This window comes from Hirundo rustica, chromosome 6 (genome assembly GCF_015227805.2).
Source record: "Hirundo rustica isolate bHirRus1 chromosome 6, bHirRus1.pri.v3, whole genome shotgun sequence".
NCBI classification, from domain to species: domain Eukaryota; kingdom Metazoa; phylum Chordata; class Aves; order Passeriformes; family Hirundinidae; genus Hirundo; species Hirundo rustica.
In genome coordinates this window covers 25,998,552-26,011,306 of record NC_053455.1, presented here as the reverse complement: position 1 = coordinate 26,011,306, position 12,755 = coordinate 25,998,552, and positions in this window count along the sequence as shown.

Genomic DNA, 12,755 nt, shown 5'->3' with positions numbered 1-12,755 from the left:
CACACAGACCAGAACAAACACGAACACTTATTGTTGATTTGATAAAGAAATACAGCATATTTTGTGGTGTGCGCCGGCCAGCTGCCAGCTCACTGCTGAACTGAATACACTACTGAACTGTGCCTACAGTCTGGGCTGAGTGGTCTTGCTGCCCCACACAGCGTCTGAACTGCTCATTACTGCCTTTGCCAGAGAATAAAGGAGATCATCGGCGGTAGGCAACAGTAAATGATCTTGCTATTAAGCATTCCTAGTCCGCCCCTAATGAGAATCTAGGTGCCCGGGATATGATTAAGGGTCACATACCAACAAGCTGTTCGAGCCTCCGCCTTCTCTCCCCTGACTGTTGGAACCCCAGCTTGATTATTAGTGGCACTTTCTAATTCACATTAAGAACTCACAAATTTGGAAGAAGGCCAGCAATAGTGGTCATAACTCTTGCATGGGCAACTTCTTCAAGTTCTCTTTTGCCACTCCACTCCTCTGCTATGGAATCTTTTTCTAAAAAACGCTTTAAGAACACAGGACCACTAGTGCAGCTGGTATAAAACTGCAGTGCTTATTTTTAGCAGACCTACAGATTTTTACTAGCTGTTTAATGCCAATATTAAGCATGGAATATTGCTATTTATCTATTCTTCTTGGAAAACATGGGCATATCCACAGATAAGCAAGTAATGGCAAGGTCCCAGAAGCAGCCAACCTTGTACCTGGAGGCCTGTGTTGTGAAGGATCCTAGGCCAGTTCAGGGGTGGTCTGACAGCTCCAGTTGCGTTTGTACTCTGAAAACAGTGGTTTGTTCTCACAGTCAGCATTGGGCTGAAACTTAGACCTGAGCATCCGCCCTTGCTGAGAGAAAGTAGGAGGGAAAATCCCGAAGGGAACTTTTGCAAGCAAAGTCCCTGCATTTCCCAGTGCTGTGCAAACACGCGTCTTCTTCGGCTTCTGGCATCACACCATTTCAATTTCCTGCTGCACTCAGGCAAGAATATTTCTAACACATTTCAAAGAGGCGTGTCATTAGTATTAGCACTTAAGGTCTTTGAAATTGCAAAGAAAAGGCAGGTGTGTCAATATGGAAGGCATTATAAGAGGGCAGCATTATGAGAAGGCTAAAATATTGCTATTTAAAGCTGACCCACTTTAATGAGGAGATTAGATCATACAACAGACACGGATTTTGTGAGATTTTATAAATTCCATCTTCAAACCAGTTTGTCTTAAGTTTATTCTCAACTGTTCAGGTTTGTTGAAGTAAAAGGAAGGAAATGGTATTAAACAGCAGAATGATCCTACAAATATGTTTCTCAGCCTCTTCTACTAAAGTTAGAGAATATTTTAATTTATTAGCCAAGCACAACTCTTTGCACCTTATCAGAATAAATGCTTTAGGACAATTTAAAAGCACTTTCCATGGACCAGGATATAGCTAGCAACCTATATTCTAAAAGTAATCTCTAAAAACTTTCCACGCTGTCTCTCAAAAATTGTGCCAACCCTTTTCACAGACAGAACAGAAAAGACTGTGTGAGGTGTCTGGCAGCTAAGAGTAGAACATGTGTACATTGGGCATGTTTTACCTAAATAAGTTAACACAAAACAGGAGAAACAGAAAACCACTAAAGAGACAAACTGAATTAATGAAAAAGTCTAAAGCTCCCAGAAAGCCAATGTTCTTTGGCCACTAGACAAAAATGTACCTCCTTCTACCACAAGCCCCTGGGACAACTACCAGCTTTTGTCTTTTTGTGAATCATCTTTAGTTAGGTTTTTTCAAGTTTTCACAATCATATTAAACAAACTGAATAAGTTGTCCGATTCTTTTATTTTGTCATTTTGCCTAATTTCTGGACAGAGTCCAGCAACTTGTCTCTCTGCCTCTGAAGTATGAGTCTCATCACATAGCACAGTAAAAATAAATCATGATTCACATTTCTCAATAGCCTTCAAATAACTACATGGAGTAAAGCCAAACCCAGCCTCTCCATTGAATCATTGAAAAAAACAGCTTCCATTTTCACATACCAAGATTGTTTCTCGCTCATGTAAAGAATAATTCCTGCCTCTCAATTTCCACTGTGTGACTTACTACCAGTGACATTTCTCCCTGATAGCTCATGTAGTAAGTGCTTTGAGTCAGCATGTCCAACCACAACAGCAAACTTTGATAGGATTTACTTCTACCATTGAAGCCTTCTGGCATGTATTCAGCCCGTGACTCAGGGTGCTTATCTGTGAAGCGAAACTCCCTCTGGGATGTAGGCATCATCATCTCAATCACTTCTCTTTTTCTCTGAAACAAACAAACAAACATTCAGCACACTTCTGAGTCCAGGTCCTTCCTTCTTTCTCATCCCGCACCCAACCCTAGCCAGAGGCAAGCTCTGGAAAAATGTGAAGAACACAGGCACAATTGTTCTCAGCTTCTACCTTATACTCATTATATTGGCAAAGTCCAAAACCTTTTACTTCCGCCATTGTACTTTTAAACACTGTAGTTCTAGAATATCAGCAAAATCCCAGCACCATTCCTCAAAATAGGTTCCTGCCTTCTATTTGTCATGCTTTCATTCAACAAATGTATTGCCATATTCTCATAGTTATCTGGCAGATTATTAAACATTCAGCTCTTAAAATAATGTGTGTCTTCAAAAGGGACACCCTTACTCATCAATAAGGCAAGTAGACATACAAGAGAGAGGTCATGTACACACAAATGTTAAATTAAAAACCAGTTCCAGTATAGTTAAAACAACACCCCAATATAGCTACTCCCATGCAGGCAGCAGAACAAAACAGAAGCTGAGCAGGGCATGTAAAATCACTTTTAGTGGCTTAGTCGTTTTGATGAAAACCTCCATGGTTCAGCTGAAATAGTTACTCTGGTACAAAGACATGAAGTCCATAGCTGCAGTACAATATTTGGGAAAAGTAGGAACCCTGAACCATTGTAGTCCAGTGACTATATTGTCTTCAACAACCTTTCCCACTCATGTTCTTTCCTTTTCAAAAACCTATGCACTGAGTGCAATTCCAGATCTGCAGGCAGATTTTATTTGTTAAAACAAAGAATAAACACCTCCTTTTAAAAAGTTAGCTTTACTAGTCCATAAAATAGCTCGACTATTTTCTCTACAACTGCTGGCCAAAGAAAAGAAATTACAGAAGCTGCCAGGAAGAAAGCCTGGGCAGATAGCAGGGACAGGCAGAGGCAGAGATGAAGAAAAATGTAGCGTGGGTAAGGAAGTAGAGAAGTTTGAACTTCAGAGGAAGCCAAGGACAACCCTTGACGGAGCAGTAAGAAAAGGAAGTTTCTATACGTGCTTAGAATTGCACCTGCTAATCTACACAATGCAAACCCACAGGAAGTGACTCAGTGGTCAGAGCCTGACACACAAAAGGAAGCATCCTATATTCCAGGAAAAGGTATTGGGCTTATGCATGGACATAATGTTTTTGTTCAGGTCTTGAACCACAACTACATTTGGCTTCTCATATGCAGCAGTTGCCCTTTCTAACTTACTATTTTTAACTCAAGCCCATCAAAGAGGAAGAGAAATTTTTGAGGAAGATTTCAGTACTTTATCGGTATTAATATGAAGTAAGGAAGGACTAGAGTGCTCTGAACACCTAACCTAGCCCAGTTTCTCTGTGCACCTTCATCCATAATGTGGCATTACATAAAAATTAACAAAAATTCCCTTATTTGATGTCCCAGGCCAGGCCCTCACACTGAAAGTATTTTGTGTCATATCTTTTTTTATCCTGATTCAACAAGATCGCAACATAGTGCTGTCATACCGGATATACAAATCCCAAGGACAAAGACGCAGTTGGCCATCGTAGCTACTGAATCCCACTAACTCACAGATAATCCAAAGGTATTTCGGTGTCTAATTCTCTTTGCTTCCCCTACCTACAATGGCTTTAAAGGAGAAGAGACAGGATGTATGAGCTGAAGTAGCTCCTGGTTAACAAAGTTACTGCAAAGTTGTATAGGCTGTCATCACCTTTTGCAGACAAGGATGCTCATAACTGGAATCATTCTCCAGCCAACAGCTACCCTGTTACCTTAGAGTCCCTGAATGCACCACTTGGGAAGTCCTTTTTCTGGAGTCTGGCAGGACCAATGTCCTACGGGCACACAGCATGCGAGGAGCAGCAGTTAGGAGAAGGCCACCTTCATGCCACCCGGCAGACTTGCTCCGAGTGCCACTTGGCAGAACCATAGCACGCAATCCTCAAGGTTTGTAGTAAAAGGCAAAAAGGTTTCCAGCTCCTTTTTGACTCATATATCACAACTTTAAGGTCAAAACATACCAAACACATCTTATCCAATTGCATTTCCTCTCTGGAAGGAGTAAATACAGCCTCTGTGAAGGCTAGCATACTGCACATAGACAATGAGAGGCTCCTGTAAAGGCTCACTGAACTGTATTTAACGGGTGTTCACCCTGAGGATGTTAACTAGTCACTGTACTTGTGAGACGTGCAAAATGTCAGGGGAATACAGAGAAGTGTTGTGTTCAGGAAGCGTGTGATGTGACTAATAGAGTATGACAAGGGGTGTGGTTATCATGAGATATTTACCTCCCTTCAGTGCCTTCATGAGACGTGAGAAAATAAGTATCTCCCTCCTCTCCCTGTCTCTCAGGAACATGTTTATTCTCTCAGAACTAAACTTCCAAAATTTATCATACTGCTGGTATATTAAAAGCCCTTTGGGGGCAGTTTCTCAGGAAGGAAATTTATTACAATATTCTAAACTCCTGTTCCAGCTGAGTAATGCTGGACACAGAATTCCGTTTACTTCACAGTAAATAGTTTATGAAAAAGCTCAGTTTTTGACCAAAACAATGTATTTTAAGCAAGTGTAAAATTTCTTTAGTGTTTGAATATGAGGTCCATATGTAGGATGGGTTACTCCCATTTCTGATTCTCTTGGTATCCCAGCTGCCTGTCTTGGTGTGAAACCTCAAGGCAGGTAGGAAGAAGTGAGTAACCACAAAGCCAATTGGCATCTGCCTGTAATATTTTTTTTTTTTCCTAGATGCAAAGGTAAGAGAAAAAGAAGATGCTGCTATGAAAAAAACAAATATGAAACAAGGAATGGAGGAATGAGGGAGAAGAGGACAGGAGGGGTGTTAGACCAAGGGCATGAAAGGTAAGTGCTGGAATGTTATTTAAAAGACGGAACAGTAGTAAATGAGAGAATAAGGTAAAGACAGAGAGAGGAGAATGAAATGGACTTTCAGGATAAAGGAAATTTTCCAGGCCCAGAGTCTGGAAAAAGAAATAGTCGTGTGAGAAAACCAAGGTGTATCTTCAGTTAAAAAAGGGGGAAAATCAGTTAAAGGAAATGCTAATGGAAGTTAAGAAACTGGGCCTGACAAGAAAAAGAAGGGCAAGGGGAAAGAAACTGAACAAAAGATAAACATTAGGAAGGAAAAAGGAATGAGAAGCAGATAAAATAGTTTACCCATTACTTTTTTCTTTTGGTCTTGTCTCCCAGAATATCTCATGGAGAAACAGATGGAATTTTATTTCCCAAGGAAAACAGCTATTTAAAATAGAAAGAGTACTGTGTACATAACCCAAATTTTACCCTTCAACCTTCAATCCATGAGTTACTCTTCATTTCCACTAAATATTCACTATGCAGACCCTGGTCTAAATAGATTTACACCTGTAGGCATCTCAAGCCACAAAATACAGCTCCATTCTTCACAACAATAAAGGCAGCAAATGAATTCCTTCCTTCATTCATTCATTCACAGAATTTCCTGTAGATTTTGCATTATTATTCTGCAGAACTGAATATCAGGTTGGTTTGGGAGGTTCTCCTTTTTTACTGATTGCAACATCAGGAGACATTTGCAATGTGTGACAAAACCAGGAAGCAGCTGGTGGTAACAGACAACTCTATCTGCATCTCTCTCCCCCTCACACCTCATGACAGAACAATTCTCATCACTATCATCAGCACCCATATTTTCATATCCATGTTAAAAAAATCCCAGATGCATCTATATAACATACCCAAGAGTTGCTAAATACCCAGACACAACAGCCAAAGAGTCGAGCTTCAGGACCTCATGCTCATCAACACGAGGACCAGCTGCAAGATTAAAACATGTAAATTATGCTAAGGCAAATAACCATGACTTCAGAACTCTGAAAATTATTGCCTTCTTCAGGTTAGAGACTGTACTCGTGGGGGAGAGCATGGGAAGTTCCAGATCAGTGGAAGCCCCTGGCAAGCAGGCAGTTTCACAGCTACAAAGACAGAGCCTATCCCTGCTTTCGTCCTGCAGAAGCAGACAAGGATTTAGGGATGTCTGTGCTCAGCTGTAGCAAGAACATCCCTTAATAACAAGATGTGTATTTTGAGCAGCGCTCAGGTCTAATTAAGATATAAGGGCTAACTTTGCATCAGAGTATTGTGCTACAATCTGTACCAGCATGCCTGCTTACAGTCAGCAGCATCCCAGCACTTTCTTCCATACAATATTAGCAAACCACTCCAGGAAAGTTTGAATAACTGCAGGCTACTTCACATATGAGTCATTTCTTGAAATAAAGACTGGTCTGTCTTCACTGGAGCAGAAACCAGATAGGAACAGTCATAGAACCATATCCATCACAGGAGATTAACTACTAGTATGAGACATTATAAGATTTCTGAATATTCCTCAGTCTGGGACAAGACCCAAGTCTCAGCAGAGAGTAGAGGCTGATACAAGGAAATCAGATGATCAAGAAGCCATGAGCAAACACATGATAAACATTTAAGAGACATCCACATTTATGCTGAAAGCACAAAGAACTTAACTTGCAATAGCAAACTAAAAGAGGAGAGATGCACGTTTTAAAAAACAATTAAATGAGAAATCTTTCTCTAGTTTTGGGTTTTTTTATTAAGTAGCTACATACAACAAGACATTTTCATTAACCTTTTTCTTGATAACTGTACTCTGCACTTTACTCAGAAATAAATAATGAAAACACTGGTTATTAAGAAGAATTAATGCGATAGCAGAACCAAATGATTTAATAATAGAAACACTTATTACAGAACAACTCTGCACAATACTGATTGATTCCATAGTCAGCTATCCAAATAAAATATGATATTATTGTGTTATCTGAAACTTTCACTGGCTCAATAGACTCCTTAGACCAGGCCTAACTACCTGGTTAGATTGTAATCCTTCAATAAAGAATGGGAATGCAGAGGTATGCATGTGTGTAGAGACCCACAAATTCAGAATTTTTTTATGGGATGGGACCTGAGTGCCATAATGATTGTGGTGTGTGCTCAGCTTGAAATACAGTTTTTCAAACTCTTCTTTAACCAAGAAATTCACTTATCAGGAAATGCAGTGCTCTGGTAATGAGGAGACATAATGCATAAGTGACACACAAGCCTCCTATCGTATTTACACATTACGTGTGAAATGACATGGAGCTCTACAAGCAGCACAAAAGGTTCCCCTTCCTATGGGGAAGATGGAGTTTATTGTGTCTAATATTTGCCTTCAGAGTTTGCCCTGAGTACTCATCAAATCCTCCATACAGATGGATTCTTTGGTGTAGAATACTGTTAGACTCATATAGCAATATTTTCTCCTGAAGGGTTATCAAATAAGACTCACTTGGACTCTAATAATCTTAAAAGTTCTACACTTCTCCATTCAAAGTGGCTAGCCACTTCAAAATCTACTGAGTATTCTCATGCTAGAAATCTAGGCTAATTCTACTAAAAAAAATTGTCAAACAAAGTTGTTAATTCGTGAAGGGATTGCTGTCTGTAGATTCTAAGACACTATTGGAGATAGCTATTTCCTTACACATGGTATATTGTAGAGCTGGGGCCCTGGTAATCTGTATTATCTATATTCCCATCTAAATAATCCAGTTCTCTTGGGGGGATTGGAAAAGTTTTGTAAAGAGGATCTCATTTTCAACAGGATCAGGATGACTTCTACTGGCCATCATGAGACAAGACATCACAGACCGTTTTTAAAAAGCATTGCCAAAAAAACATTAGGCATGGATTGAAATGAAGGTTATGGATCTTTTCCACAGCTTAGAGTTGATAAAGAAGTGAAACAGAATGGAAAGAGAGAGCAAGAGAACATGTGATCTGTGGTTTCAAATAGACACTGAGAGTGCACTCAGCTGCATCGAAACTGCCAGGAATTTCTGACCCTATGTATCTCCAGTTCCTGGAAAGTCCCACTAACAAACAACAAGAACACATTCCCTCTGATAAGATTCTGTAATTTAGCAAATATTTCTCTGTGTGTCCAACAGTTTCTGCTGTTTGTTTAATGATGATATAGAATACTTGGCTTTGCACCTGAATTGGGGCAAGGTGAGCAGGCTCACTGCCCAAGTACCAATGTGCTCTCATTGCATCACATACCCCAGAGTTTCTCTGAGCTGAGATCCTGCTGAAGCTGCTGCCAAAGCACATGGAGGGGTTATCAGCAGTGCTGGGGGCAAAGGTTGAAGATATCTTTCACAATATCATCAGTTTGTTCATTGAGACTAATGTAGCAAAAAACCTATTACTTCAGGTACTTTTTGTAACAGCTTCACTTATTAAAGTGTTCATTAGAACCATAATCTGAACTTCGGTGCCATGGTGGGAAGCTTTGGTGGAAGGAATCCACTATATTGGATCACAACAAATACTCAAAACTGAATATTTTTTTCTTAATCAGAAAATGCTTTTGACTAAGTGAACAAAGTGTAGACATATATTTTGATGTCAAAAAGTCTTGAGAAACAGACTGACTTTGTAGAACCTCCTTCTCAAAAATTGTACAGGAAAGCCTGCCAGCACACCCAGTTGCAAGGCACAGCAGTAGACTACTTACCAGGGTGAGGAGGTACTTACACAATTTGGGACATTGCAATCTCTACAGTCAGTGAAACAGTGCACTAACATGGATAACAAGTTATATATCTATCAATTAATCATTTTTTAAGAAATATTCTTCCATGCATGTCTTTTTTTAGTTAGGTAAAGGTGCAAGAAGCAGAAGCCTGAGGTAAGGTCGTGAAGTCACAGCCATGATTTTCATTGTAGGCACGTAGTTCCATGCATACCTTAAAGCTTTGGCTACGTTTGTGTTAAAATATTACATTTCTTTAGGCTGAACTGTGCAAAGAAAAACAGCTTCCATCAATACTTACATTGCTTTGATTGGGTCAATAAAACAAAAGGTTGATTGATCCACCTTCCATTTACTCATGTAACAGTCAATGAAATTAGGAACAACCCTTAAGTGAGATCCAGTCACTCTATTCACCTCGAGCCTTGGTATCACACATTTCTGGACTAAAATCACTGAATCACTTAGGTTGGAAAAGACCTCCAAGATCGAGTCCAGTCTCTGTGAACTAAACCACAGCACTAAGTGCCACATCTTGTTGTTTCTTGAAAACCTCCAGGGATGGTGATTGCACCACCTCCCTGGACAGCCCATTCCAATGTCTGACCACCCTTTCAGTGAGGAAATTCTTCCTCATGTCCAACCTGAACCTCCCCTGGTGCAGCTTGTTGCCATTTCCTCTTGTACTGTCACTTCCTAGGAGAAGAGACTGACCCCCATGTGGTTACACCCTCCTTTCAGGTGGTTGTAGAGAGTGATAAAGTCTCCCCTGAGCCTCCTTTTCTCCAGGCTGAGCACTCCCAGCTCCCTCAGCCTCTCTTCACAGGACTTGTGCTCCAGAGCCTTCACCAGCTTTTTTGCCTTTCTCTCGGCTCACTCCAACAACTCAAAGAATAAATCAGTCTAGTCCAGAGAGGCCAGATAGATGGTATTCCCCCATAATTATAACTCTGCTATCCCTTCAATGGCTTTTCTCTGTGTCATTGGGATCATTCCTTTCTGGCTGGATTTCTTAATGGTTTCTGTTGTAATAATGCACAGTCAGTCAAGAGAATGCTATAACACTACCATGAGGAGCATATTGTCTTTACAAAAGAACACACCAAAACTCTCCTTTTACACTGTTCAAAATGATCACTATCTCATCTTTAAAATTCTCACCCTTTCCCTTAGGTTAGAGAAAGCGTAATTTGATTAGAAAATACCAAAACTGAAAGGTAAATTTCACCGGTCCACTGTGCTTTCCTAGGACAGTTATAATTCCAAATTGTTTTAAAACTCTTTCTCTGCAACACCTATAATGCAAACACCCTACAAACATCCTATAAACATAGGGAAGGTTAACATTCAAAATGACATTAAGTCATAAAAAAAGAAATCTCAAATGATGCAAAACTAATCCAACTTTGCTACAAATTTAGCAGTGTAAACCAAATTTGCCCAAATCCTTGAGGTTCTGCTTTCTTTTTAGTCCTAAAACGTATGTACGACATTGCATTATAGTGGTAGTAAAAAAGTGAGGGAGGGATGGATGCTCATTTTGGACTCAGAAATCTCCTCATGGTTTGGGTATTTCTACTATTTTTCCACTTGTCATCCCCAGTTCCCTCAGTGGAGAGCATTTGAGGTCAGTCATGACCCATGATTGAATAAACACCATTCCTGTCAGCTATTTTGCCCAGGTTAATGTTTGGCATCAGAATGAGTCTCATTCTGAGTTGTTTATCACAATGACTGCGATAACATTACTTTGGCAGTATCTATGGGTTATCGTTTGCTTTTCCAATGCACACAAGAGTCTGCATATAGTTTGTTGAAGGGGAAGCATGTGGGTTCAGCTTTAAAATTCCACACGGGATCTTTGCTTCAGCGAAAAATAATAAAAGTTCAGTGTGAGTAACGAACACAAGTAGGTCTGAGTCTACCTGCTTATCTGATTGTGCACAAACTAATTTCTCTTTCAAATACTTTCCTGCATGCACTGTAATCAAACCAGTCCACAAATAAATCAGCGTTGTCCTTGATTATTTTTGTCCTCCCTGCTGCCAGATAAGTGCCCTACTCAGGGAGCTGAGAGTGATATGGCCACTGATTTCAGTGGGGCCCAGATTTCAATCTTGATCCTCTCTAGTCCAAAGAAAAGAGCTGCAAGTGTCTTTAGGGACCCAGGTACTCACAGAGAAATTCAAAACACTTAAAGACGCTGTGGCAGCACACAGGGTTGTAAAAGTAGCAAAGACCCTTTCATACTGATTAGTTCCATGTTTAATATATACATTCTCTTGCAGTGTTTGCAAATGACCTTTTTTTGTATGAAAACAGCACTGGCTTAGTCAAAGCCAGATCAAAGAGGCACGCATGATTCACATCCACTAAATAAACACTGATGCCTGATGGCAGTAATACAGCTATTTATATTCATTGCTTGATTTAACCAGTGGCATTCCTTTAATATGATAATAAGCAGAGACTGTTTGCTATGAAAAAACAACAGGAGACTTGAGTGCTAAACTTGTTCTTAATACCAAATGAAAGTGATATTGGTGGGCAAATTGAGATTTGCTAATTAACTTCCCCTACAGACAAAATCAGAGGTTTAATTTTAGATTATGCTCTGGAATTTCATAAGAACAAATAAGCAGAAAACTTCAGTGGGAGTTAAGCACTTATATACATTGGAGGGTCTGTAACCAGGTCTCATCAGTGACCTCTGTGTTTCTCTGGAATCACAGTCCTGCAAATCTGTCATTTCACCTCCTTTGTAGCACTTGGTGTTAGAAAAATGAGAGCAGAGGACTGTTTTAAATAGCATTACCAGCGACTACAGCCCTCACACTTCAAAAAATATCACTAAACTGGTCTGAAACCAGCAAATAGTTCTCAGGAGGAACAATTAGGTGATGACAGACATCCCCCGCTACTGAAAGAGAACCTGACTGGCCTTATGCTACAGACACTCGTGGATGACCTGCACCCAGCAAAGGCTCTTCCAGATCCTGCTGTTCCACAGCCTCTTCTGGTTACTGTTGTTTTGCAGATAGTCCTGTGCCCTGTGTTCATCATCCATCTTACCTGATCAAAAGAAGAAAGAATGTATGATTATGAAAACCTTTGAGAAGGCTGGGAAAGGATACTTGGTTAGAAGGATCATCACCCAACGCTACCAGAGTATGCACTCTTACCCGGTGTATAGCTGTGATTTACAGCAGTCAGTGGTGCCTTCAAGCAACATGAAATTGGTAGTGAAATCATTAAAACCACATGCACAATGAGATGGTATCAGAGGAGTCACAGAGTCTTTTAATTTGACCACGAGATTGATAAATACAGCAGATTCTACTAGAAAACCAAAACCGGAAAATGTCCCAGAATGCAAAATTGGATGGGTGTTGCAACAAGAATGGTACACTGTTGTTGTGCATTATTTGGGTTTATATTGTACTTCATTTTTATATTGGGTCTTGTAATGGTTTCTTCTGTACTCCCCAGTTCCCCTGGAAAATGTATTATCCCAAGGTTTGTCCCTGCTCCTTTTCCCCACCCATTCTCCCACACTGGAATGTAATCCAACTCTGTTCCACTCCCACCTTATCCCTGATTGGGTACTGGCTCGTCCTCGGGTTTAGCCCCCTCCCCCTGGATAAAAGCCAGAATAAGCAGGTGGAAAAGTCTCTTGGCTCAGGGATGGGGACAAGGACTGCGCTTCTGACCCTGTGGGGGCAGGACCACAGGAGAAAGACTGAATAAAGCCCTGATTTCCCTTGAATCAAGTGCAGACCCTTCTTTTTGCCATTGACAGAGTGCCTGCTCTCTCTAAAGGAAAAGGTTCTCAGCTGCTCTGGGATCTTTGGG